This window comes from Notechis scutatus, chromosome 6 (genome assembly GCF_049901735.1).
Source record: "Notechis scutatus isolate UNSWTSFEM ecotype Mainland chromosome 6, rNotScu1.2, whole genome shotgun sequence".
NCBI lineage: Eukaryota > Metazoa > Chordata > Lepidosauria > Squamata > Elapidae > Notechis > Notechis scutatus.
This window is the reverse complement of record NC_142014.1, coordinates 42,688,483-42,716,427: the sequence shown is the minus strand read 5'-3', so window position 1 is coordinate 42,716,427 and position 27,945 is coordinate 42,688,483.

Here is a 27,945-nt window from a genome sequence, read left to right as displayed (position 1 = left end):
TAGATAGATAGATAGATAGATAGATAGATAGATAGATAGATAGATAAATTTATCTTACCATAAACTTAGATCATGACCAAACAACAGAGTCCATTTAGTTTCTGTTCGTTACTACTATATATCATAGTTATTAAATTTGAATGCTATCTCTGTACTTCTCACGCTTCAGGACAGGTGATACGGAGGAGATCTGAAAGAAGCAACAAAGGTGTACCTCCTGATTGGTTCTCAGCAAGTGGGCTTAGTTTCTGTAGTATTTGATATTAACTCGTAATTACCAAGAGCTGTTGTTGCCTAGGTCAGAACAGGACAAATAGACGAAAGCTATGGATGGTGAAATGGAGTCTATGAATGTGTATCAGGTTTTTACACCCATGAGATTACCAGAAGGAAAAAAGGCAATGGGGTGTAGAAAGAAAGTGTTACACAACAATGAACTGCAGTATAAGGCACAGTTAGTTGCACAAAGATTTATGTAAAGGATGTAAAAGTTAATATAAAGGCAGCTGTACCAGTATTTGAAGACAATGTTACATAAAAACGGCAACAGGAGAATGAATCAGAAGCAGGAGTAAACATGTAGATATAAAGTATTGTAATGTTAGGGAGGTTGTAAAGGATAAACTGATAAGATAGCAGTAATGTTCCACTGAACATAATATAGCTGATATGTTAATGAAGCCTTTAAATGTAGACAAGCGTATGTCAACGCATTTGGATTGACAACTGTTCAGCTTTAGATGGGAGGAGTGTCAGGGTAGTGATTTAAGAGCTGACCAGCTGATGCAATGATGTAATGATGGGAATGAGTAAGCAAGGTTTTTGGCTGTTATCCCTTTAAAAACCTGTATAATAAGAAGAGGCCCTGTTAGGATGTGTCTCTCTTTCACTGTGTGTTCTTCCCTGCTGTAATTGCTGCTTGTTTGACCTCTGCCAATAGTACATGTATGTATAGTATATATTCTTTTGTAGATAAAACCACTATTTATTACAAACCTCTGTTTGCTATTATTGCTCCTGGGTTGTCTCACGTAAAAAAGCTGTGTGCACTCTGACATGAAACAGTTACAGATTTTTAACTGATCATTTTAATTTCTCTATAAGAAGGAAAGGAAAGTTAGTGGAAGAAAAAAAAAAGGTTTTCTTTCCCCTTCTCCTTAAGTGTTAATTCAGATCAAATCATTGAATGCTGACATTATGGGTTGTTGGGGTTTTTTTTTTTTTTTTTTTTTGGGGGGGGGAGTAATTTCTTTCCCAAATCTCTTGACAAGATAATAATAAAAGTCAAAACTGTCCTTCTAAATGGACAGTGCTTTTGAAATATTAATTATAAATAGAGAATATTTTGGAATTGTTAGCATCATATCAATCCTTTGGCCTTTTTTCCATGTCTTCAAAGCTTGAAAAATCATAGCATGCATTTGCTTTTATTTGCCTGCCTAGGTAACATTTTCAAAGATAAAGACTCAAGATGCAAATACAACCTACTGTTCTAGCAGGCTCACTATATTTCTGCCAATTAAAAATAAATTCACCATAAGATTTTATGCTATCTATTTAATTTTTAAAGCTACACTTAGCCATATTTTCTTCACCTAACCATTAAAATGCAATATAGCAGCATGAAATGGGAACAACTGAATGTAGTATGTATGGGGCAGGGGAGGGAAATTGGATGCTGTGTTTTTAACTATAGAGTCTGCAGTTAGAATCATCATGAACATTTTGTTGTTGTTACTGTGCATATGTGCATATATTATAAAGGTACTCATCATGGATTATTCAGCAGTATAATGGTTCTGAAAAGCATACTTTCAAAGTTCTTGAAATATTTCTTGGGAAACCTTGCAAAGAAAGCATATTAATTTCTTATACCATGCTATCTTTGATCTTTACCAATCTGAATACTATGCAACCAGAGAAAACAGTGCAGATGGAATAAGCTTCAGGCTAGATCCAAAATTGGCACCAGGATTTATCTTTTTCTGGGAACTGATAAAAAATTGTTTATTTGCAATGTGCTGGTTGAGATGTGTTGCTACATACTTTACAGTAGATACTGAAACCCTCTAAAAGTTACAGCTGCATTTCAAATTAGCTCATCGTTCCTTACATGGTGTAATTTTAGCTGAAAAAGTTCCAGGATTACAGCAAATTTCATTGCTTTTAATGTTACAGTGCTTAGTGAGTTCAGATCTGTTTCCTTTGGCTGTCTCATGTTTGTAAAAGATTGGCAAACTAAGCTTGCCATATTTGGAAAACTAATCCACTCTGAGAAGTAAATCTAACTACAACATCATGCTACATAGTGCAAAGACAGTGTCAGGCAGATAAAGTCTGGGTATCTGAGGTTTTTTTCCCCCTCTTTCATTGACCCATAAAAACTAATACTAGGCCCTAAATATTATGAATAAATGTGAACACTATCCAATATCAATCAATCTGAACAAGCTACTGGGTACTGTGTGAAAGATAAGACAGATACAGATTATAAGCTTTTTTTCCTTTCATGTTGGTATACTTCAATGGGGAGTGTATTTATACTTGAATTCTTTAAATCAGATAAACTACCCACTTGTTCTGAGGCTTTATAAGAGTTATATTAAAATGTAAACAATCTAAATTATAACCCATTGTAGACATATTTCATGAATTAATGTTGGTAATTAGTTATTAACTGCTTTATTGATTAAGCAGTTACAGAAGGTCTTACCTGATATAAATCATCCCTCTCAGTCTGGAGATATACATACATACATACATACATATTCTTTTTTTTCTTAAGTTTTCGTGGGTACTTACATGTATGGTATTCAGCTTTGTTTGGGTATTTTCCCACGTCATTATAGTTGTGCTTTTAAAGTTGTAGCAACGTTTTGGCAGAATCTCATCTGCCATCATCAGGCATCTGTATTGTGTTCGTCTGTGAGTCAGACTTTTACAGCTGTTTCAGTTTTAAATTTGGGACTAGCCTACTGCTGTGCCAGAATGGTTTTTTCTTCATCCTGATTGGTTGGGAGTCTTGGTCTGTGTTTATTGGTCTTGGAGTTTTCTGTGTTCTGCTTGATTGGTGTTTCTAATATCTTCTGTCTGTTTTGTGGCTTTTTTTGTCTTGATTGGCTGGCAACATTGTGTTCCTGTATTGGAGGCTTTTAGTGCAGCTTGGCTCCGAGTAAATGGACGGCTATCATTTATTAGGAAGCTAGGTTTCATCTGGGTGCCTGGTTGGGGTGTGTTTGAGCTGGAGGTATCAGGGGGGATCTGTTTGTGCCCAGGTGTTTGCCTGGTTTGTGGTGTGGAGATTTTTTTTTGTGAGTGCAGGCTTTTAGTGCAGCTTGGCTCCAAGTAAATGGACAGCTATCATTTGTTAGGAAGCTAGGTTTCATCTGGGTGCCTGGTGCCAATGGCTTCCACAAAAGCAAAATCATCGGCTTGATCCACAAAAACACACTGAGACATAATGGAGACCTAGAAGATGAACAGACCTATGTGTTAAGTTTGAGGCATGGGTTTAATGAACGGAGACCAGACTGTAAACCGTGAACTTCAGCTCTTTATTCACAAGCATAACAGAGACAAAAAAAACCCGGCTAGCAGTCACTCTTTTATAGAGTAAGCTGCTATCCAGATAACCAATGGATAGCGTTATAGCATTTGAATCTTGGCGCGGCCCGCCAACAGCCAATCAGATTGCTCGGAATGGACCAATCATAACTTGCCATTATATGGGCCAATAGGAAGTGCAGGATTATGATCCTGCTATGCAAATGAATCTTTATTAAATACATTTCTTTAGTTCACAACACCCCTCCCCCCTGGGTTCCGTTTGATGGCCGTGGTGATGTAATCACGCAGGTATGCAGGTTGTTTTACCTGCCTATTTGATTTTCGCTGTTCCACCGGTTTTTGTTTAAAGTTCGGTTCCGGTGGAACGCAAGGCTCGTCTTCGCGCGGGGTTGATTCCGCAGTGCTGTTTTCGATACTATCAGGGTCCCTTAAGTCCACTCCTGGATCGGGCGGGCATGTTTCCACTACGGTGTTCCTCTGCGGGGAGGATGCCCCCAATCCCGGACCTTCTTCAGGTGGCGCGAGTATTCGGTTTAGCGGCCGTCTGTCCTCGATTACGTCGTCGTCTATACGGCCTTCGTCCCTCTCGGTATTCCCTCCCCCTTGAGTTTGGAAGTCCGGGGGGTCGCGGATATTGGGTTGTAAATGAGATCGAAGTTGATCTATGTGGCGTTTCCATATCTTGCCGTCTGTCGTTTTAAGGCGGTAAGATCTAGGGCAGTGAGGTAGACTACGGTGGCTGGGACCCACAACGGTTCGCCGGAAAGGTTTTTGGCATAGACCAAGTCGCCTACCTTGAATTGGCGATACGTTCCGCTGGATCCACAAGGTTTCTCTGGTGAATGAGACGGGTGTAATCGGTCGAGGTGGGAGCGAAGCTTCCGCCCCATTAAAAGTTCGGCTGGAGTCTTGTTGGTGACACTGTGGGGGGTAATGTGCTGTAGTAAGAGTATTTTGTTCAATCTAGTGTCAATGTCCCCAGGATCCATTTTTTGTAGTGTCTTTTTAACGAATTGGACCATCCGTTCCGCCCCTACCGTTTGCCGCAGGGTGAGCCGGCGAAGTTAAGGCATGGAGGATGCCCCGTCCGCCAGGTATTGTTCGAAGGTGAGGGCCGTGAACTGGGGTCCGTTGTCGGAAACTAGAACGTCCGGGAAACCGTGTGTTGCAAATAATCTATCTAGTTTTTTAATAACGGAGTCAGTAGTCGTGCTTTTCATCTTGTGGATTTCGAGCCAGTTGGAGTAAGCATCCACGGTTAGAAGAAAGGTGTGTCCTTTAGTGGGTCCCGCAAAATCAATGTGGATGCGGGACCACGGGCCTTGGGGAGTTTCCCATTCGGTGGGAATTGCTCTCGGTGGGGCGTTGCTGACCTCTTGGCAGTTTCTACACGTGGTTACCCAGGCTTCAATTTGTTTATCAATGCCTGGCCACCAGGCGTAGCTTCGAGCAAGAGCCTTCATGCGGACGATGCCCGGATGTCCTTCGTGCAGGGTTTGCAACACGAGTCGCTGTAGTCTCTCTGGCACGATGACTCTATCTCCCCATAGGATGCAGCCCTTCTGGGAAAATAGTTCCTTTTGCTGGTGTTTGAACGGCGCAAAAGTGGCGGGGGTTTCTTCGACTGGCCACCCGCGTTCGACCCAACTGAGAACTTTTGCGAGGATATAGTCTCGTTTTGTGCCGGCAGCGATATCTCTTGCCGTTAGTGGCGGTGAGTTGAGGGTTTCAATTTGCAGCATAGTGAGGGTTGGAGCTGGGTTGCTGACAGTTTCCGGAAGTGGGGAACGGCTCAAAGCGTCAGCGTGGGGAATGGCTTTCCCCGGGCGATGCTGCAGTACATAGTTGTAGGCTGCTAGGAATTCTGACCAGCGAGTCATTCTAGGCGATAATATATGCGGGGTTGGTTTATCACCTGCTAAAATGCCAAGTAAAGGCTTGTGGTCTGTAATTAGAGTAAAGGGGCGCCCGTAAACATATTCGTGAAATCGCTTCACGGCCGATACAATAGCAAGAGCCTCTTTGTCAAGTTGGCTATAGTTCCGTTCAGCCTTCGATAATGTCCGCGAAAAGTATGGAATGGGAGCTTCATGCCCGTTTGGTAACACGCGACTCAAAATGGCTCCAACCCCAAATGGTGATGCGTCACACGTAATATTTAATGGCAAAGTCTCGTTGTACTGCATTAGAACAGCATCGGATGTCAATAAGTCTTTCACTTTTTGAAAAGAGTGTTCTTCTCGATGTTCCCAGACCCAGGTGGCTTTCTTGTCGAGAAGTCTATGTAGGGGCTCAGCTACGGTCGCCTTCTGGGACAAGAAGATGTTGTAAAAGTTAATGAGTCCCAGGAAAGCCTGGAGATCAGTCTTATTTTTAGGTCTTGGGGCGTTCTTGATTGCCCTGAGTTTGTTTTCGGTAGGGTGAATACCTTGTTTATCGAGGAGGTATCCGAGAAACTCTACCTTTTCAGTGCACAGTTGACATTTATTTTTTTTAACCTTGACCGACGTCCTTAAATCTATGTAAAACCAATCTGAGACGCCTTTCAAGCTCTTCTTTATTTGGGGCAGCAATTAAAACATCATCGAAGTACGGTACAACCCCTTTTATTCCCTGTAAAAGTATCTCCATTAGACTCTGAAATATCCCGGGGGCTACACTCACTCCGAACTGGAGTCTGTTGCATTTAAAGGCACCTCGGTGTGTAACGATAGTCTGTGCCTCTGCGGTTTCCGCATCAACGGGTAGTTGTTGATACGATTGCGCTAAGTCCAACTTTGCGAAGATCTTCCCGCCGCCCAGGGAATGGAGAAGATGTTGAACCACCGGCACCGGATAAGCGCTCTGTTGGAGTGCGTGGTTCAGGGTGGCGCGGTAGTCTCCACAAATTCTAATCGACCCATCCGGTTTGATGGGGGTTACGATTGGGGTTTCCCAACGGGCATGGTCAATAGGCTCCAACACCCCTTGGGCTATTAATTTATCAAGTTGCTCGTCAATCTTGGGTTTAAGGCAACGGCACCCGACAGGCTTAAGGCGGATAGGGGCTACTTCTGGATTGAGGCTAAAGGATATAGGGGTCCCCTTGTACTTGCCTAAGTTATCTGAAAACACGTTGTGGAATTCCTGGATGATGCTCTCTTCCCAATCGTCGCTTCCGGCCCGGTGAATGCCGGCCACCTCGATCCCGAGTGGGCCGAACCATTGTAGGCCTAGTAAACTGGGCCGGTCACCATCGACGACAGTTAATGGGAGTGACACGGCACGATTTTTAAAAGATACTTGGACTTGACTCACTCCGACGACTGGGATCATGTTCCCTTGGTAATCTCTGAGGATGATTTTCTGTGTCCTGAGGTCTTGACGACGGATGGCAGGGATCAGCTGTTTAAGGGTCTTCCAGGAAACCATCGAGAGGGACGATCCAGAGTTGACTTCCATCAGGCAAGGTTGGTTCTCGATGGCAACTTTCACTCGGATCTTTTGTTTGTCTAATGACGAAGCGTGGTCGATAATAATAGTCTGGTGTGCCTCTTCTCGTCTTGCTGGAAGAACAGATGTTTTGCTGCTGTAGGCATGGTTGTTCCATTGGTTATTCAAACGATCCCGATTTGCAGGGAGGTTCCCTGTGGTTTGGCGGAGGTTGTTCTCCTTTCTGTTCGTGTTGGATTCCCTCTTACTTCTGCAGACCCGTGCGATGTGGCCTCTCTTCCCACAGGAATGGCAGATTGCGTTGAGGAATTTGCAACCGGATCGCGGGTGGTTTCCCCCACAACCTGCACATGGGCGCTGAAATTTTAGAGTTTGTTGATCTCGTTCGGCCCAAAGTCTGTTAACCTCTTCTTCATCACTCTCGAACTGGGACTCGAGGTCCTCATGGTGCGCTGTTGCTGAGTTGAGGCGAGGCTTCACGGGCGAATTGACAGAGCGGTGCGTTGGTGCAGCGCATTCGAGCGGCCGACTTCTTGGTTGCCTCTGTTGCAGTAGCGTCTGCAATGGCATCTGCAAGACCGATGTCCCCCTTTGCCATGATCTTGCTCTGTACTGTGTGGTCATCTAATCCCAGAACTATGCAGTCTCGCATAGCTTCTTCTAGGTCTGAAAAACCACAGAGGCCTCACAGGTTTCTAAGGTCAGCGATGAAGTCTGCAATACTTTCACCCTTCCGCTGATCCCGTTGATAAAATTCGTGTCTCCGGACCAACGTTGGTACGGTGGGGGCATAGTGAGCCCGTAGGATAGGTTTGAGGTTGTCCCAATCCATTGATTTCACCTCAGCCGGTTTCGCGAGCGCTTTCGCCATCTTAAAAATGGCCGGTCCACAATGGGTCAAGAACACCGCCCGCTTCTTTCCGGGTGTAGCGTCTTTCAAATTGTTGGTTTCTAGAAACATTTGAAACCGATCCATATATGACTCCCAGTCTTCCTTTTCCGGGTCAAAAGGAGCGGGTGGTATAGCGCCACCTGACATCCTGCCGATGTAGATGCGCTCTCAGCCACGTGCTTCGGTTGGTGCTCTGTAGGGTTTAGTCAGCTCTTTTGTCTCCGTATCCCACCCTCGTCACCAGTGTTAAGTTTGAGGCATGGGTTTAATGAACGGAGACCAGACTATAAACCGTGAACTTCAGCTCTTTATTCACAAGCATAACAGAGACAAAAAAACCCCGGCTAGCAGTCACTCTTTTATAGAGTCAGCTGCTATCCGGATAACCAATGGATAGCGTTATAGCGTTTGAATCTTGGCGCGGCCCGCCAACAGCCAATCAGATTGCTCAGAATGGACCAATCATAACTTGCCATTATATGGGCCAATAGGAAGTGCAGGATTACGATCCTGCTATGCAAATGAATCTTTATTAAATACATTTCTTTAGTTCACAACACTATGGAACAGCTGTCCTGCCCTACATAAGAGGTACTACAGACAAAATCAGTAAGATACTACACAGGCATCACATCAAGACTGCCTTCAAAACAGACAGAAAAATAGCAGCCATCCTTAGAAACCCCAAAGATAAAATTGACCTGGAAAACCAAGGCATATATGAAGTCCCCAGTGCATCATGCCCTGCCACATACATTGGACAGACCAATAGAAGAATAAGTACCCGCCTGGATGAACACAAAAATGCAGTAAAAAAGCTGGAACACACTTCCTCACTAGTCCAACACATGAAAGCCACAGGTCATAGCATCAACTTCAATGGTACCAAAACCCTAGCCACTATAGAAAACCCCAGCCAAAGAATTATCAGAGAAGCCATAGAGATTGAAAAAAGACCTGAAAGCATGAATAGAAGAGATGATTCCACCAGACTGTCAATTATTTGGAAGCCTGCACTCACAAACAAAAAAAATCTCCACGTTCATCATGGCGTCTCCAGACCCTGTTACATCTCTCACATGTGCTCAGTGTGAACCTGTTGTCATCTGTGAAGAGCATGGGCACCAGTGGTGAATTTGCCAATCTTGGTGTTCTCTGGCAAATGCCAAACATCCTGCACGGTGTTGGGCTGTAAGCACAACCCCCACCTGTGGATGTCGGGCCCTCATACCACCCTCATGGAATCTGTTTCTGACTGTTTGAGCAGCCACATGCACATTTGTGGCCCTCTGGAGGTCATTTTGCAGGGCTCTGGCAGTGCTCCTCCTGTCCCTCCTTGCACAAAGGCAGAGATAGTGGTCCTGATGCTGGGTTGTTGCCCTCCTACAGCCTCCTCCACATCTCCTGATGTACTGGCCTGTGTCCTGGTAGCACCTCCATGCTCTGGACACTATGCTAACAGACACAGCAAACCTTCTTGCCACAGCTCGCATTGATGTGCCATCCTGGATGAGCTGCACTACCTGAGCCACTTGTGTGGGTTGTAGACTCCGTCTCATGCTACCACTAGAGTGACAGCATTGCCAGCATTCAAATGTGACCAAACCATCAGCCAGAAAGCATAGGAAGCATAGGTGTGAGGTCACCACCGGCAGAACCACTTCTTTATTGGGGATGTCTTGCTAACTGCCTATGCTTTCCACCTGTTGTCTATTCCATTTGCACAACAGCATGTGAAATTGATTGTCAATCAGTGTTGCTACCTAAGTGGACAGTTTGATTTCACAGAAGTTGATTGACTTGGAGTTACATTGTGTTGTTTAAGTGTTCCCTTTATTTTTTTTTATTTTTTATTTTTTTGAACAAATTTTTATTAACTTTTAAAGACATACAAAACATACAAAAATTCAAGACATAAAAACATAAAAAATCTCTTTTCTGAAAGTTGCTTAATCCCGGGTCAAAACTCTTGGTACAGACACACATTCAAATTCATATTCATTTTACATACCATTCCATATCTTATTACATTTTCATTTTTCTATATAGCTTCTCCTTTCTTTTAAATTTTCTCAATTTTATTTTATTTATCTCCTCTCATTTCAAATCATAATATTTATTCTTTGTCTGTTCTATTTCCAACTATCCGTTTATCTTTCTTCTTAAAAAAAAACAAAACCTTCTGTACATTGATTGGAATGTGACGCCTATGTCTCTTTCCCCTATATTTATAATACTTGATTTAAAGTACATAACTTACGTTGGGATTCTGTCTGGTACATTCTGACATTATACAATATCATCAAAACCAATACAAATCTATTCATTAATATTAATATTTATTCATATCTTAAACATCTAGCACATTTCTTATCAATTAGGTCACATATTTCTATGGGAGCACCTATTTGCCATATTAATTCCATCCCCCACATCACATATTATAAATCATATTATATCACATATTATAAATCATATTATATTATAAAGCTTCCGGTTTTGCGCGGCTTTGGTAGCGGCAGGAATTCGCGCCTCTGCGATCCCTGCCGCGTTCGCTGCCAAGGTGCCCCTGATCTAAATAGGTCTGGGGGCTATGGCTGCCTTGTAGAGGCAGCCGAAGAGAGAGGGGATCCGGACAGAGGTTTGGGGGTAACGCAGACCCCCTTTCCAGCCGGAACAACCCCTTTTTCCTGACGTGGTGGAGCGGCGGTCAGTAATGGCCGCCTCAAAGAAGCCAGCAGCCGGGTAAGATTTGTGCTGGAGGAAGAGGGAAGAGCTGTGGAAGTTGCTTCTGACTGGGATAAAGTTAAGAGAGAGAGTTCCTGTAACCTCGAAGGCTGCTAAGGATACTTTGTTTCTAGAAAGAGATACAAGCGGCGAACATTTCAAAAGAGTAAGTTTTTTTTCTTTCTTGCCTTTCACTCTCCTCCCTAATGTGACAGCAGTGGAACCATAAGAGAAATCCGGGAATCTGTTCTGGAGATAAATGAATATTGAAGGAGCAAGGATTTCTGAATATTCAAAGGGGAAAAAAAAAAGAAGATTTTTTTTTTGGCTGTGAGTGGGAAGGGAGAGGAAAAAAAAAAATTGGAGCAACCTGAAAATAAGGAGAAGACTGCCTAAAACTTTAAAGAGCTAATTTTAAAGAGCTATTAAACAGCAATAAGATTTCCTAAAGATATATTTTAAAGAGAACTTTGTGATCAAACTTTATCCCAAAAAGAGAAAGTGGAAAAAGAGAAAGTATTAAAAAGAATCAGCTGATTGGACTGTTTGATGACTTTGGATTTTATGAGAATTACCTCAGATTAAAAACACTTGGGTGGTTGTTTTGGAAAAAATTTTCTCTGTACAATGGCATCAGTTGTGGATGAACTAGAACTTATACATCAAAAATATGAAAAAGAAAAGCAAGAAGGGAAAGATGTCTTTGGCACTCTTTTTCAGTTTATAGAAATGGCGGTCTGTGCTTATGTAAAATCGTATGAGCAGGATAAAGAAGAAGCCATTTTTGAAGAACATGTGACTTTGGTTGGGGAAGAAAAGAAGGAGGAGAAAAAGGAGAAGAAGACTTTAAGACCTGGGAAAACAATCCAAAAAGAGAAGAATAAGGTGAAAAGAGGATATTGTGTTAGGAAACAACAGAAAGAGGGAAAACAGGATAAAAGGGAGGTGGAGAGACAAGGGGGCAAAGAGGATAAGGAGAAGAAGAAGCAAGGGAGAAAGGAAGGGATGAGAAGCTTTAATGGTGGGGAGCAAAATGCAAAAAAACAAAAAATTTTTTAGAGATAATGGATAGATTTTATTGGAAAAGGGATTCTAGAAGGGTACATAAGATTGCATTTTTATATTTGTATTTAGAAATAATTATAGAAGATTGGAAATAATATGTAATTTAAAATGTGATAAATATTTAGTATAATTTAGTGAAATTTTTGTTAAGAGAGGGGAGTACTTTAATGAAATAATGATTTAAGATCGGTGATGTGGGGGGGGGGGGAATAATTTTGGAAAGTATAAGAAGTGTTCCCATAAAGGTATGATAATTAATTGAAATGTGTAAAATGTCTAAAGATATAAATGATTGTTAACACCAATGATTAGGCTATGTTATAATAGTGAAACTATTCGTGAAATGAGAGGTTTGAAGAAGGAGAGGGGAACATGTAATGTAATAATAAGTGTTCCCTTTATTTTTTTGAGCAGTGTATATATGACAAGTATGAGATAATTTATGTTTATTAAATATTTTTTGGATATAGAATTGACTCTTATATGCTGTTATCTTTAGATGATGAAGAAGCTTTTAATGTGATTTAAATGTATTTCTTAAGCAAGCAATGAGTAGCTTTGATAAAGTAAATGTGATTTTAGGATGCATCAGTGGAAATATACTTTCTAAATATTTCAAAATAATTGTTCCTTTATATTCTATATCAGTTCAACTTTATGTTAAATAATCTATCCAGTTTTGGATGCAAAATTGATAACTGTATTTTTAAATGCTGCTGAGTTCATGTCAGGTATTCTACAGGTAATCCTTGACTTACGACCATCGTTGAGCCCAAAATTTCTATTGCTAAGTGTTAAGTGTATTTTGCCCCATTTTATGACCTTTCTTACCACAGTTGTTAAGTGACTCATTGCAGTTATTGAGTGAGTAACAACGTTGTTAAGTGAATCTGGTTTCCCCATTGACGTTGCTTGTCAAAAAGTCATAGAAGCTGATCACATGACCCCAAGATACTATAATCATCATAAATATGAGTCAGTTGCCAAGCATCTGAATGTGACCATGGGGATGCTGCAATGGTCATAAGGGTGAAAAATAGTCATGTCATTTTTTTCAGTTGTATTGTAACTTCAGTCACTAAATAAACAGTTGTAAGTCGAGGACCACCTGCATTAGTGTTCACTTTTTCCTTTCTCCCAGGGTTTCTTCTCCTATCAACTTTCAGTCTGTTTCTCCCCTTGCAGACTTTTGTCTGGCTATTTCTTCTGATGAGTGACTGGATGCAGTCTTCAGCTATTCCAGTCTGCTATTTCTCAATTGATTACTTTGCTGTTGAATGGCTGTTCTTGCCCTGTCCTTTCTTCTTTATGGTATTCTAATGATCCAGTTACCATTTGGTGTTTCATGATACTTCTTCCCCTTACTTGGATTTTTCCTTTTCCTTTCCTCTCCACAAGCACAGCAACAGTCTTCCCATCTTGCTTCTCTACCAGAAAAGCAGAAGAAACATATAGATTGGTGCCCCTTCCAGAGGCACTGTGTCAGTTTCAAGCAAGCAAACAAACTTATGTGGAAGTACGGGAAAGGGGGTAGGGTTATTCATTTTCAACCATTCACACCCATACTCTCTTACCAGAAGGGCACAGATTTTGGCCTTTCTATGTGACCTTTCTTCTACTACATTAAAAATAAAAGATTTGGAGTAATTGGAACTACTGTTGAAAGGATGATCAGGAGACTGCAAATAAATCTTATATGGCATGACTTTGACAACTGTTTATGTTTAGATTAAAAGAAGCTGAAGGAAAGGAAATGTGAAAGCATATTTCAAATACCTCAAGGGATATCACCAGTGGTATATTAACAATTAAGCAGACTAAGCACATATTTAGGGCACCGGGCCCAAAGGGGGCACCACAAAAACTTTTATGTAGCCTCAGCTTGGCTTTGTTTGTACAGTATGTACAAAGGAAAGGGGCACCAAGATTTGTCAGTGCTTAGGGCACCAGTGAGCCTTAATCTGCCACTGGATATCACAATGAAGAAAGTCAAAACCTACTCTTTACCATCCAGAGTGTAGGACACAACAGCCATCAGATATAGGGAATAGAGATTTGAAGTAAACATTAAGAAGAATTTCCTAATTGTAACTGTAATTAAATAGTGGACCCACTTCCAAAGAAGGAGTATGGGGTGCTCTTCACTGGATTTGTTTAACATAAACTAGCCATATCACAGAGATAGGTTTCTTTATGGAGAGGGTGTGTGTGAAGTGGGATAAATCTCTCCTTTCAGTTCACTGTTTCTGTGATTTCCATGAAGGTCTCTTTAGCAATACATAATTCTGAATGCCAAATAGTTTAATTTCAGTTATCTATATCAGCCTTAGCATAATGAAGTAGAAAAATCACTTTTAAATGGGATTAGAATGATGAATAGATGGAATCAAAAGCAATAAAAGATTCTAATAATGTTGTAAAGTACAGCCATGAGCAACTTTCTGAAGTATTTATAACATTTAATTATTTAGTTTGCAATTCATTAACAGTTCTTATTTATAACAAGGTGAATCTTGATGTAATATATCACCCATAGCTGGCATGCAGTTATTTCATACTATTAATGATGTTGGACTTCTCTAGTGCTTCCATTTTAATGAATCATTATTGTTTTCATTCTTTTCTCCATTCATCAGCCTACCTTTCTGTATTAAAATTACAGAGAGTATATACACAATATTTTAGATGTATGTTGATTTGTTTAAAAGAAGTAATATGTCAGATATGTTTTGTAGAGTGTGCTGTTGAAATTTATATTCTGAGTTCTGTTCTAAGCATAAAATATATCTTCTTGGTATAAGAGGGAGCAGAAGGAAGCACAAGCAAGCTGCAACAGTAAAGGAGCATTCCAGTAATCATTGCAAGTTCTTGAAGTTCTTCAGTAGTTTGACTACTGGGATAGGAAGGAAAGTTGTGAAAGGCTATGAAAGTGTGTATCTTAAACTGGACAATAGGAACAAAAAAGCTTATGTAGTGGCTACCCAGATGCCTCTGAGGATATATTTCTGAAATTTGGACTTTGTCACTAGGCTTGTGATGGAACTCTCAAAGTTTCCTGTGATGGGGACTTTATCCTTTGGCAAATTTAGGTGGCTCTGAAATCCCTAAGCCTCCATAACAACCATACAATAGATGTCCACTACATAATATTTGGCTGAAACACATAGATAAGTATATGCCACATCTTATTTTTACTTCAGAATGGGCAAGATGTTTTCTGAATGCAGAGGACATAGTCTTTTGCTGATATCATTTCAGGTTATTTATTACTTGTGCAATTCAAAACATTATTTATACTGTATATGTATTTATTTTATTTAAAACATCTATAAAGATCTGCTAGGTTTGGCACCTTTTCTGTACAGAATTAACCCATCCAAGTTATCCAGTGTGGAATTGACATCAAAATCTTTCAATGGTTCTCCAGGTAGATGAGGTAAAGTTGGAATGCAACATATTTTGGGTGTGTGTGTTGCAGTCTCCATATTATGTAACAGCAACAGCCTCTTACTGTAGATTAGACTGCTATTAGCGTTCTGGAAATTATTAAAGACAAAGCTGTTCCAGAAGGCCTTTGAGAATGAATGACCATACCATCCCTCCTGTATTATACTAGAACCGTGCTTTTATAATACATCTGACTGTAGCATTGCCTGGTTACCAAGGGTAACGTATAAATATTCTATATATTTGGACAATAGAAGAAGGAATTATGTGTGCATAGGGCAACTTTTTTGTAACTAAAGATCACACTTTACCTTGGCAACAAGTAAAGCTACAATCAAATCTATAAAGACACAAAATGGGTTGTAAAATATCATACAATATTACAAGACCAGGATTTTCATTTTCCTTGTTTAGTTTTTTGTGCAATTAGAAAAAAAATCATATTTATTTTAGAGCTCGTTGTATTTTTTTAAGTTTTTGCCTCAAAACTAGCAGAGAATCATGCCCTTAATGTTGGTTATCATAGAATATGTTCAAGTCTGCAAAAATAGGGTTATATGGTGGAGATCTTTAAAAGTACATCAATATATAGATAAACCCCATTCACATACCAGCTTAATATTAACTGCTCTCACTCCACTCCATAGACCCTTCATGGGCTTATTCAATACATTGCTTAATTAAGCTGTCCTATGGAAAGAAATTAATACAAAAATTATATATATGGCAATTTTAGTGTATAGTATTTGTAGTTGTTGATGAGATTATTTAATTTGAAAAGTATAATACTTGTTCCAAACTTCTAAAGAAAGTTTGACTAACATTTCTAAAAATAGGCATTCATTATTCACTGTTTTAATACATAATTTAACAGTTTTCTTCATGGCTTGAAGGCATTTTTCCTCCTATATGTTTGTTACATATTGTACTTAAATAACTTGGCTAATTTGGTTCAATTTGCTTACAGATATTTGATCACTGTTTGCCAGAATAACATGGAAAAAAAACCTAGGGGGAAAAAAAACCTTAGGAGAATCAGTGAAATCTACGTCCTGGATAGATACAATTTTCAGTTGCAAGTACGGTAACAGAATTTCCTGTGCAAAACAAAATATTGCTTCTTTATTCTTCTTTTCTTCAATGTGATATTATCTGCTGATCTTTTAAAGAGGATTATCTCTCAAGATCATCTATCCTTATTATGTACTGTCATATTTCTCAGCAGGAAAGCAAAGTAGTACAAACCTTCATCAGATCTACAGCCTGTTTAATTCAAAACAGTCATTAGGAGAACGAAGGTGTCAACATTTTCCTAAAACATGTCAAATAACTTTTTGAAAATATTGTATGACTAGAGAAGAAAAATATATGACAAAATATATCTGTATCTTATAGTTTCTTTTATAAGTAAGTAACATTCCAATAGGATTTAGATCTGAAAAAATGTAGCCTATGGCTACATTAGTTTCACATCCTCTACCTTTCATGCTTGCCTAGCAGCCTGTCTTGTTTGATTTTCAGAACTTTCGTAATTATGAAATTTCATCATTTTTGTTTTTACTACAATGTGAACAGTGTAAATAACAGTATTATTAGTTGCAGAATGGATGAAATCTTACACTTGTTATAATTAGAGTTAGTATTCTTAATGAAACAAACTAATTAGAGTTGGTATTCTTAATGATCAAAGCAAAAATTAAGATTGGGTACTGGTCATATCCCCTCTGACAACTAAAACTATCTTCAAGTCATCTAACTTGTGAGTTGCCAATATGTGATAGCATAGCAATATTTCCATTTTTTTAAGATTTTTTAACAAAAGTAATAGAAAAATTGTTGCATCTTTCATTTCCATAATTTTATCTTTCACTGAATTAGCAGTGTCCAAAGCATCTATCACTCCTTCAAGCAATACCTCCTAAAGTTCAGCTTTAGATTTAATAAAGGAAGATGATCAGGCTTTGAAAAAAATGGGAACTTTATCCAGTTTTGATTTATAATATATGTGTGGTGCTGGTGGTAATTGTTCGGTATATGTAACTAACGTAGTTGGAATGACAATATATAAACTACAAATATATATGTTTGTAGCTTTAAGGAAAAATACTGTAATGTATTATGCTGTGTTCTGGTTGGTTAATTATGCTACAAGTTGCCATAAGAGGGAGCTATAGATCATGGTTTAATTCTCTTTCTCTTTTTCTTTTCCACTGATGATCTCTCTTTATACTGATACTGACTGACTACAGACCGATACTGACTAACCCTGTTTATTTTTATATTCTGTTGATATCGAAGGTTATCTGTTGTATTATGGTTTGATATTTGTCTGCTGTAAAAGACGTGAAACTGGTAAGAAGACTTTATAACTGGATATTTCTGGACTGTTAAAAACGTGTATGACATGGACTGTTTATTGGACTGTGCTATTTCTTCAAGTAAACATTAATACAACTTGGTTAACTCTATATGGCTGTATATTTCTTCATAACTGTTCTCATAAACCATTTCTGTGTGCATATCCTTTTTATACAAGGGTTACCCTGCACATATCCTAACAGTAATGGTTGTTGAATAGCTGAAACATGAGATTATGCAATGGCCCATACAGCCTGGAAAGATTGCTAACTCTGTTTACTGTATTTCTGGGCCTTGTGTATAACATAACTATAAAAGTTCCTTTTTGGTATTTATAATGCACAAGTTATGATAGGAAGTGTACAAACTGTAGTAGTAGACAAGTCATGATAGGAGAACTGGATCCATTTTTTTTAAAAGCTTTTTGTAAGATAATGTTAACTAATGTCATAAGAATTTATTGCAGATATGTGCATGTATAATTTTTTTCCCTGAGAGACTGAATATTGTTTTATTTATCTTTTAACTATATTATCAGTGTTCCAATCCCAAGAGTTTCAAACTAGAACCCTATAGAATTTCCTTTTAACAGTTTGTTTTTTTGGCTTCCTAGATGTTTATCTTACATAATTTTGTTAAGAGGAAAAAATGAAGTCTTTGGGATATACAAGGTGGTTTCCATTAACTTAAGGAAAGTTTCATGTGTGTAGAGTGAACTGATGAATTTCTTCTTAAAAATTAGATTTCATTTAGTAACAACTTGTGTAATAGCTTTGATTTGAATCTCTAATTGTATTATTCAATGCTGAAATAGTGTTATCCTTTATTATAACATGCTGGCATGGAAATCAATTACTTCATATGTATTAAACAAGCCAGTTTTGATGGTCTTTACACCTATACCAATCCCTATTGTTTAGATTATACTAACCAATCCATATTGTTTAGATTATACCTCACAGTGTCTAAATTTTACCCACTGGCAAAATAAAGCAAGATTAGGTGAGCCAATATTGAAAGAAATGTAATTTGTGTGGGTTAAACATATAAATCAAGGATTGCCATTGGCAAGGTAGTCTTATACAGGAAGTTCATTTACACCTCAAGATAAATATATCTTTTAAAAATATTGTATTATCTTTTCATAATTTCTTTGGTGACATGATTCTTCTTTCATAGAGAAAAAAAGGTTGAATAGAATAGAATAGAATAGAATAGAATAGAATAGAATGGAATGGAATGGAATGGAATGGAATGGAATGGAATGGGATGGGATGGGATGGGATGGGATGGGATGGGATGGGATGGGATGGGATGGAATGGAATGGAATGGAATAGAATAGAATAGAATAGAATAGAATAGAATAGAATAGAATAGAATAGAATACTTTATTGGCCAAGTGTGATTGGACACACAAGGAATTTGTCTTGGTGTAAATACTCTCAGTATACATAAACAAAAGGTACATTCATTAAGAATCAAGAATCATAATGTACAACACTTAATGATAGTCATAGGGTACAATCAACAATCAAATCATACTAGGAAACAGTCAAGTGGGAGTTAAGTTGAGCTCTTAATATGGAGGTTTTGTATTCTGATCTCTAACTGGGACCTGCCATTATATAAGATATATGGAAACCTATGAAAGAAACAGAAATTAAAACTTGCTGCCTCAAAGTTTATCTTTCTTTTTTAACACAGCCACTCATTGGCTATAGTTCAGAAATGCTAAGATTTTTCAGATTGTAAAAGTATTTTCCATCCTTGTAATTGTCTGAAATCACATAAAATATTGGCTTTTGCAAAATTTGTTGATTCACTTTAGAGGTCTGGCAAAATATCTTCAAAAACAGCATTGTACAATATCCCCGGTTACAGTACTGACAATATGATAAAGACAGCTATCTTTTTCAGAGGTTCTGAGTATTGATGACATTTAGTACTGCATTCTCTATTGTATCCCTCTACATACTGTATTTTAGCTTTATGAAGTTATAGTACAGGGACATTTAATTGGAACACCAAAGAGGAAATATAAGTTTTTAAGTGCATGAAAACAGATTTTCTATTTCTGAAACAATCCTGTAATTGCACTGAATCTTTACAGTATGAACCCTCTCAATAATAAGCCATAAAAGACATTGTAGTATAAAACCATTTATACATTGCAAAATATATCATTATCTGTATTCATCAATCTTGCAGTTTTTCAAAACATTAATTAATGGCTTAGTTGTTAAGGTTAAAGAAGTTACTTTTCATATCACATCACTGTTGTGGTTTAGGTTTTATCTGTATTTCCAAACTGATAGCACATTACTTGAACGTAGGTTTGGCATTCCTTGAATAAAATGTGAAATTATTAAATGGAATTACACTTAGGTATACTAAAGAGTTACATTATGGGTTGAACAAATCTGAAGTTCGTTGTGTTACTACTCATGCTTATAACAGAAAGATTCTAAACTTATTCCTGTGATTGTGTACTATTTTATTGTTTCTGGGGAAACTTCTGAAAAATTCACTGGTCATATTTCTGTTCTCAAAAGGTATGATATTGTAGAAAGTGTTATAAGAATTTATGGTAATAATTTATAATATAAATTTTGGAGGTAAGAAAAGAATGGCTAAAGTAATGTAGTTTAAGATTAAAAGAAAAGATTGGAAATTTGATTGAAATTGGTTTGGCAACAGACATAGTGCATAATTCTTTCAAAATGCTGTTGACTTTTTAGCATTTGATGGTATGAACATTACCTATACTATATTTAGCCAAAAACATATTGTGAGTTTGAAGCTATACAGCATAAAGGAGTTTTGCAACATTGTATCTCACTTCTGTTGTATAAAGCTTCTTTCATATATTTAAAGACATAAAGAGCTACTTTAATCCACAAGAAAAATGCTTTCAAAATAAGAGATATATTTTCAAGAGGCATATTTTCACAGACTAATCATTTTGGTTAATAAAACAATTATGATATGGATAAAATTAATGCACCATTAGTTTTTATCCATATTTATAAATGTTTTGTAAATGTAGCTACTGAGCTAAAAGCTCCCAAAGATAAATTTGCTAGAAAGAAAAATGAAGTTTTATTCCACAAAGGGAAGTTTTTTTTTTTTTCAAAATGAGATACATTAAACTCCAAGTTATTATAGGGGAAAAAATAGATATTTTTAAAAAAGAAGTTTCTCTTATGTATTTTTTTAGAAAATAATTTTGATGATGCTTATACATAAATCTGACAAAATGACAATAAGTAAAATATATGGCTAGGTTATTGATAGTATATTTAAGAAAGTTGTTTTAGTCAAGGATGAGAGAAAGTGAGTGAGCAAGCGAGTGAGTGAGTGAGTGAAGTGAGTGACTGACTGGGAGCAGCTTACAAATGAAAAAGAAGCATGATAATATTAAGGAAGGTGATAGTCATCCAGAGGGAATGGTAAATACCTTATTTCCCCTTTATACCCACTTAAAGGTATCTGTCAACCCCTTTGGCTCGTAGCCTGGGGAAAAAGTCAAAGCTAGCTTAAAGACAGATATGGTTGGGGCAGTTCATATCTCTGTTTCAGCAGGAAGATGCCACATCCACAGAAACATGGTCCCAACTAGATAATATTGTTTAATTGAAGGAACTGGAGCATGCCAATCTGATCATACCCAATGGACAGAAACCATGGGAGGTAGTTGTCCCTCAGATAGCTAATGTTATATAGGTCTTTATAGATGACAACTAGCATGTTTAATTGCATATGGAAGCTAACTAGTGCAATTTGTAGTGATGGGCAGTCCCATGTAGAACACATTTACAAAAAATGGATCTGTGAAAAGGCTTTCCTGGAAGCAGCTGCCACCTGCTCCTCAAGTAGAAGTTGAGAGTTCAGAAAGACTCCCAGATCATGCAGTACTGTTTAAATGCATTAAATTATTTTGTTTAATTTTAATGTTTAAATATGAAAAGTTAACCCATTCTAAAAAAAATAAAGTATATATTTCTAAGAATTGCCCTGGGTACTACATAGTTTTCAGCAGTACTCTTAAAAGCCTAATACTTTGTTTGGAAGTATATCTACCTTTCTAGAGAAATGATAAGATAAACTAAAGTGGTAAGAGTGGCCAAATGCTAAAGACCTCTAATTTAAATTCACTAATAGGTTAGGATTCTTTTTGACCCATTCAATGACGGCATTGAGAAGAGGAAAAGTGGTATTCCATTTATTCCATTCCCAACTCCTGAGAACTATACACAATGACTAATACTTGTGGTTGAACATGCATCACTCATATAACTTTTATATGAGTAATAAGGCATTGGGCCAAAGGCAATGTTATAGATTATATGAAGTATATTCATCCAGAATTTGTAATTAGGCTAGTGATACAAAAAGCAAGTGATATGGCCTAAAGTAAAAGTCAAGAAATTAGATCATATGTTATAATCATAGGGGCTATAGTTGAGAGTTAAGTGCCAGGATGCAGACTGCAAAAACAGTGAACTAGTTCCTAATAAATGTTGCAGGTATCAAATTGCATTTAGCACAACGGAATTTTTCTTCCATTGTGCTAAATGCAGTTTGATACCTGCAATGACTGATCACCTTTTTCTGAAAATCATGGAAGTCAATTGTACCTCTGATCTATCTCTTGCCTTAGGTAAATCACACAGATTCCCTTGGCAGGGAGCAAGAAAAAAAAAAAAAGCAAACATTGGCAGTCAATTCTAATTTCAAAACATGAGAATGATGTTACATGGGGATATTACCAGGCACAGAACAAATTGCATCCGTGAACCTTGTTCTAAATGTTTTTAAGTTTGAACCATATTTAAACCCCTAACATTTCACCATACATTCTTCATGCAAGTGGAAGGTTAATATTTAATCTCAGCGTAGTTCTGGATTCAGAATGCTTCTTGATTCCAAAATCTTTAAAATACGCTTAAGGAGGTTAATGCAAATGCTCAGGATCCAGATTGTGATGAGGGAGGTTGTACTGTAGGATTTTCAAAAAATGAAATTAACAAGATTGAGATGAAATCTTTTGGGGGGGAAGGATTATGCGTGGGTGCATGAGAAGACAAAGACATACTTGATAGGAAATAAAATGAATCTGTAGGTGAAAAAAAGTTCAGTTGTGCATATAAATGTACACAGAATAGAAGTGCTTATAATTAGCACCATTCTTTCATTGCTGATTCAAACAGTTAAATCTCTCTCCCGCTTCCTCCCCTCCCCCTCCTCCCCTCCCTCTCCCTCCCCCCTCCCTCCCTAGAAGGTTGTGATTCAATTGTAATAACAAAGAAAAATATTTTCTAATATAAATTGGTATAGTTCTTCATATTATTTATGTCATTTTAAGAGAATGTACCAATCTCTCTCATGTAACTCTCTAAATGTCCTGTCTGTCTTTTCCCATTCACTTGCCTGCATCTTTCAAAGATTTTATAGATTTTTTTATTCTAATGTTCATAATTTTGCCTTAAAATTATAGTTTAAATCAACATTTTGATTGATAAAATCTATTCAGTATGTTCTTTGCCAGCGTCATTTTAAAGTATCTCTAAAAATTCTTAGCATAATTTTTTGTTGAAAAAATTAACAGACATGACATGACAGATTTAGCTTTCTAATCTTATCTTCTTGTTCATTATTTTTATTATCTAGGTATTGACAGTAACCTTCTCCAACCCCAAACTTCAGAGGACATTAGTTCTCTTCCATTTTTTTTTAATTGTCCAACTTTCATAACTCTATGTAAACACAAATACTATTGTGCACTTGGTATTAAGACTAATGTTCTGGCTTTTCCAGTTGTAGTCATTGCAATATGCTAAAGTATATTTTACTTTTAATTGAAGTTCAGTGTCTCCTGTTAATTTCTTCATTATCCATTTTTATCTTGACGTCAGTATATCCAGTGATTGTTATTAATCTTCCTGATATTTAACTGTTGTCCAGGTTTCTCTCTTTCTGCCTTGCTTTTTTAAAAATATGTTTAAATACTTTTAAAATATCTTCTTATTTTATGTTAGTAGTGTTCTTTTAGATCATTCCGCCATCAATTTTTATCACAATATATTTATTTTCATCTATGTTTCCTCAAAACTTCTCCATATATAAACTGAATAGAAATGAACATAGAATAGATCCCTCCCACTTACAAATGCATGATTCTGGACTGGTCTCTTGATTGTTGTACAATCATTTTACTAACCAAATCAAGTTTTTTGGAACATCCACTTCTTTCATGTATGTATTTTTATAATTTTTCATGTTCAGCACAATCTAGATTTCCTACATTTGATGGAGCATAAATATCCTTTTGATATTTGCATGCTTGTTTTGTAACACACTGGACATTTGCAGTATGGTCTAAAAATGCCTCAAAGCAGTCAGTATTTTGTACAGTTCTTTTTTCATGATTGCCCCAATCATTATTGAAAAAATTTGAAAGCATATGATATCTGGGTTAATGTCTAGTTAGTAGGTAGAGAAATTGCAGGGATGTGTGGCCTTTTCCAATATTTTATTCATTGATGTCTCATATATTTTTTTGAACATTTTGTTGTAGTTGTTACTGATTCTATTGGTTACAGAATATTTTTTTTAATTTTTATTAGAACATCTCCAGCATTTTATTTTATTTTTTATTTATTGATTTATTTTGTCAATTGCTTACAAGATAATAGGTATAAGTAAAAACATAGTTATGAATACATGGATACATATAAGAAAAATAAAAAATAAATGAAAGAATAGGACAGGGACGGTAGGCACGTCGGTGCGCTTATGCACGCCCCCTACAGACCTCTTAGGTCAATAGTAGACAGTCTAAGATTAAAGTTTTTGGGGTTTGGGGAAGAAACCAGAGTCAGGTAGAGTATTCCAGACATTGACCACTCTGTTGCTGAAGTTGTATTTCCTGCAGTCAAGTTTGGTGTGATTAACCTTGAGTTTGTATCTATTGTGTGCTCTTGTATTGTTATGGTTGAAGCTGAAGTATTCATTGACAGGTAGGACATTGCAATATATAATTTTATGTACTATACTTAGATCGGACCGAAGGAGTCATAGTTCTAGGTTTTCTAGGTCTAGAATTTCGAGTCTGGTGGCATAAGGTATTCTCCAATGAGTAGAGGAGTGGAGAACTCTTGTGAAATATTTCTGGACTTTCTCAACTGTGTTAATATCAGATACGTAATGTGGGTTCCAGACTGATGAGCTGTATTCAAGTATTGGTCTAGCAAATGTTTTGTATGCTCTAGTTAATAGTGTAATATTACCAGAGAAAAAGCTACGTAAGATTAGGTTAACAACTTTTAACGCCTTTTTGGCTATGTAGTTACAGTGGGCTCTAGCACTTAGATCATTTTGAGATGAGTACTCCAAGATCTTTGACAGAGTTTGGATCCTCAACAAGGTCTTGACTATTCAACCTGTATTTTATTTTCTGATTTTTTTTGCCAATATGTAGGACAGAGCATTTATTTGTTGAGATTTGAAGTTGCCATTTGTTTGACCATTCTGATACATAGTCAAGGTCTTTTTGAAGTATTGTCGGTGGTGTTGAATAGCTTTACATCATCAGCGAAGAGAACGCAGTTGCTCTTGATATGACCACAGAGGTCATTTATGTAGAGTATGAAAAGAGTTGGTCCTAGAACACTGCCTTGGGGGACACCACTGTTGACAGGTACAGAATTTGATAGGACGCTCCGAAATTTGGCCATTTGTTGTCTGTTCGACAGGAATGCTTCTATCCAGATATGCAGGTGTCCAGAGATACCATAAGATTTTAGTTTTAGGAGTAGTTTGTCGTGTACCACTGAATCAAAGGCTTTACAGAAGTCTATGCAGATTGTGTCTATTGCTTTGCCCTGATTGAGTTGTGTAGTCCATATGTTTTTGCAGTGTAAGAGTTGCAGATTGCAGGATAGTTTTTTCCTGAAACCAGATTGTTTATTAGAGAGTAGGTTGTTTGTTTCTAAGTGGAGGATGATGGATTGGTTAATAATTGATTCCATGACTTTACAGGTGATGCAGCATAAAGAGGTCTGTAATTTTCAGCTAGGCTGGCCTTTTCTGTTTGTTTTTTCTATTTTACAGTGTTAGTTTTCTTAGTCTTTTCCAGCTTTACATCAAAATTCTGCATTAAGCCATTCTAGTTTCATCTTTGCTAAGCAGGACTTTAGCTTTCCTTTTCTACTCAGCAAGCTGGATGGTTTCCTCTGAAAGACATTTGCATGCCTTTGATATTTGTTTTGTTTTCAAAATGGGATATGTTATTGGGCTGTTTTATTGATAATGGTTTTCCATTTCTTTTCATCATTCAACTGGGCTTTTTATCTATGAAGTTAAGTAAGTCAAATTTGTTGACTGAACAGAGCGATGCAAGTTTGTTGATACCATATTTCTAAGATGCTTTGTTATTTTTGGTGTTGGAAATTTGAAACTGAAATGGACTTTGGCTCCATGTAATGTGAGTCACAAGTCTGTAACAGGGAAACACTGGTTTTCATTTTTGGCTTCATTAGCTGTTAGTACCATCCATTTGGAGAGGTCCTTGTGTACGAAATGTGTCTGGATTGAATAAACAATGTATTAGTAACTCACAGCTTTTCTGGTCAGAACTGTCCCAAAGGTGGTTTTCCAAGAGACAACTGGACTTTCTTGTTTTTTTTTTTTTTTTTTGAAGATGTTTCACTTCTTGGATAATATAATATTATATATCTTAGATATATATCTGTTTTGTATGTTTGTTGCAGTGCTATTTGAATGTCAGCATAGAACTGTTCTTTAGATGCATCTTTTGTCGGAGGAAAAATATTTAGCTAAGTTTTGAATAGGCATTATTCCATCATTACTGCTTAGAAGCTTTTAAGCAATTTGTTGATTTTCATCTTTGTTATTAATACTACTTCATTCTTTCTGATGTTATTTTTGAAATACCCTGGAATATTTTTGAAATATTTACTGTAAACTCATTTGACTGAAAGCATGATTAAAGTATTTCAATTTCAGTTGACTCACTGATGCCAATAATATCTAGTTTGATTCTTGTTATATCTTATCTAGATGGCTGGAATTCTCATTTTTTCTACTAAAACAATTTGGCACATAAAATAGACTCCTATTGTTCAACAATGTTACCTTTTCTGGAATACATATTAAGACATTAAAAAGGGGGTCAAAATGAACAGCAGTCATTTCTCTTTTGTTGAAACCTGTTTTGCTTTTTGGGAATGATATTAATTATCTAGTTTCCTACAACACTATGGAATTTTTCAGATAAGAAAATTGATTTGGCAATGAAGTGGGGAAAATTTATTTTTTTTATTTATAGCCTATAACCCAGAAATAGATGGAATAAAAAATAAATTGAAATAAAGGTAAACAATATTTTAAAAGATTAAAGTACAACAAGGGCCATTTAATAACAGAGAAATATATAGAGTTGTACATAATGCCATGGCTGTAACAAAGAGATAATGATTTATTGAGGACAAAGAGGAAACAAATGCTGAATGTTATGCACCTGCTCCTCCATATTTTCCTTTCACGCTGGCACCAACCATGTTCTACCGGTGTGCTGCCACATCAATACAATAATACATCAAATGTAGCAGCTCAAAACAGCCAGTTGTCATACTCAACACTTATTATTATTACTATGGTTGGTCACATAGTGAGCCAGACTAGACTGCATTTGACATTTTTATCCAGCCATCAAAAAACTTGAGATACAGAGATATTGTTTAATAACACTAAATCTACCCGAATGGCTGGGTGAACAGTGAGGTCTTTATGGCCATTTGGAACGACAACAGACTGGAAGCCATCTGGATTTCAGAGAGAACTCATTGTAGAAGGCAAGTTTCCATGACAGAGAAGGCACGCTTCCTAGATGCTAATGATGAATCTGAAGTGCACCAGTCTTGTCAGCGTGAATCACTCAGACAGACACCATGTGAAATTGCTTTTCCTTCAAATAATTGTGCCTAAGCCACAATTAGGTTAGGAGTTTTATAGGTTACAACCAGCACCTTGAATTACATGCAGAATCAAAGTGGCAACCAATGCAGTTCACAGAGCAGAGGTGTCATATAGTATACTTACACAAATCTATAATTGCCTGTGATGCTGTATTCTGGACCAGTTAAAGCTTCTAAATTGTTTAAGGACAGCCCTGTATCGAATGGATTGCAATAGATAAGCTGTAACTTTTAAAAAAAAATTATTGTTTTTTAAGACGAACATAGACAAACAAAACATAAAAACATCAAGCCATCTTCCATATATATACATACAGTGTGCCAGTTGGTTTACAAATGGTTTTGTGCTTCCATTTCGTAATCTTCAATTACAATTACATTGTGTATATTCTCATATTTTCAATCAAATAATAAATACATTAATATCATTGTTAATCAATCATTTGACTATACTTTTA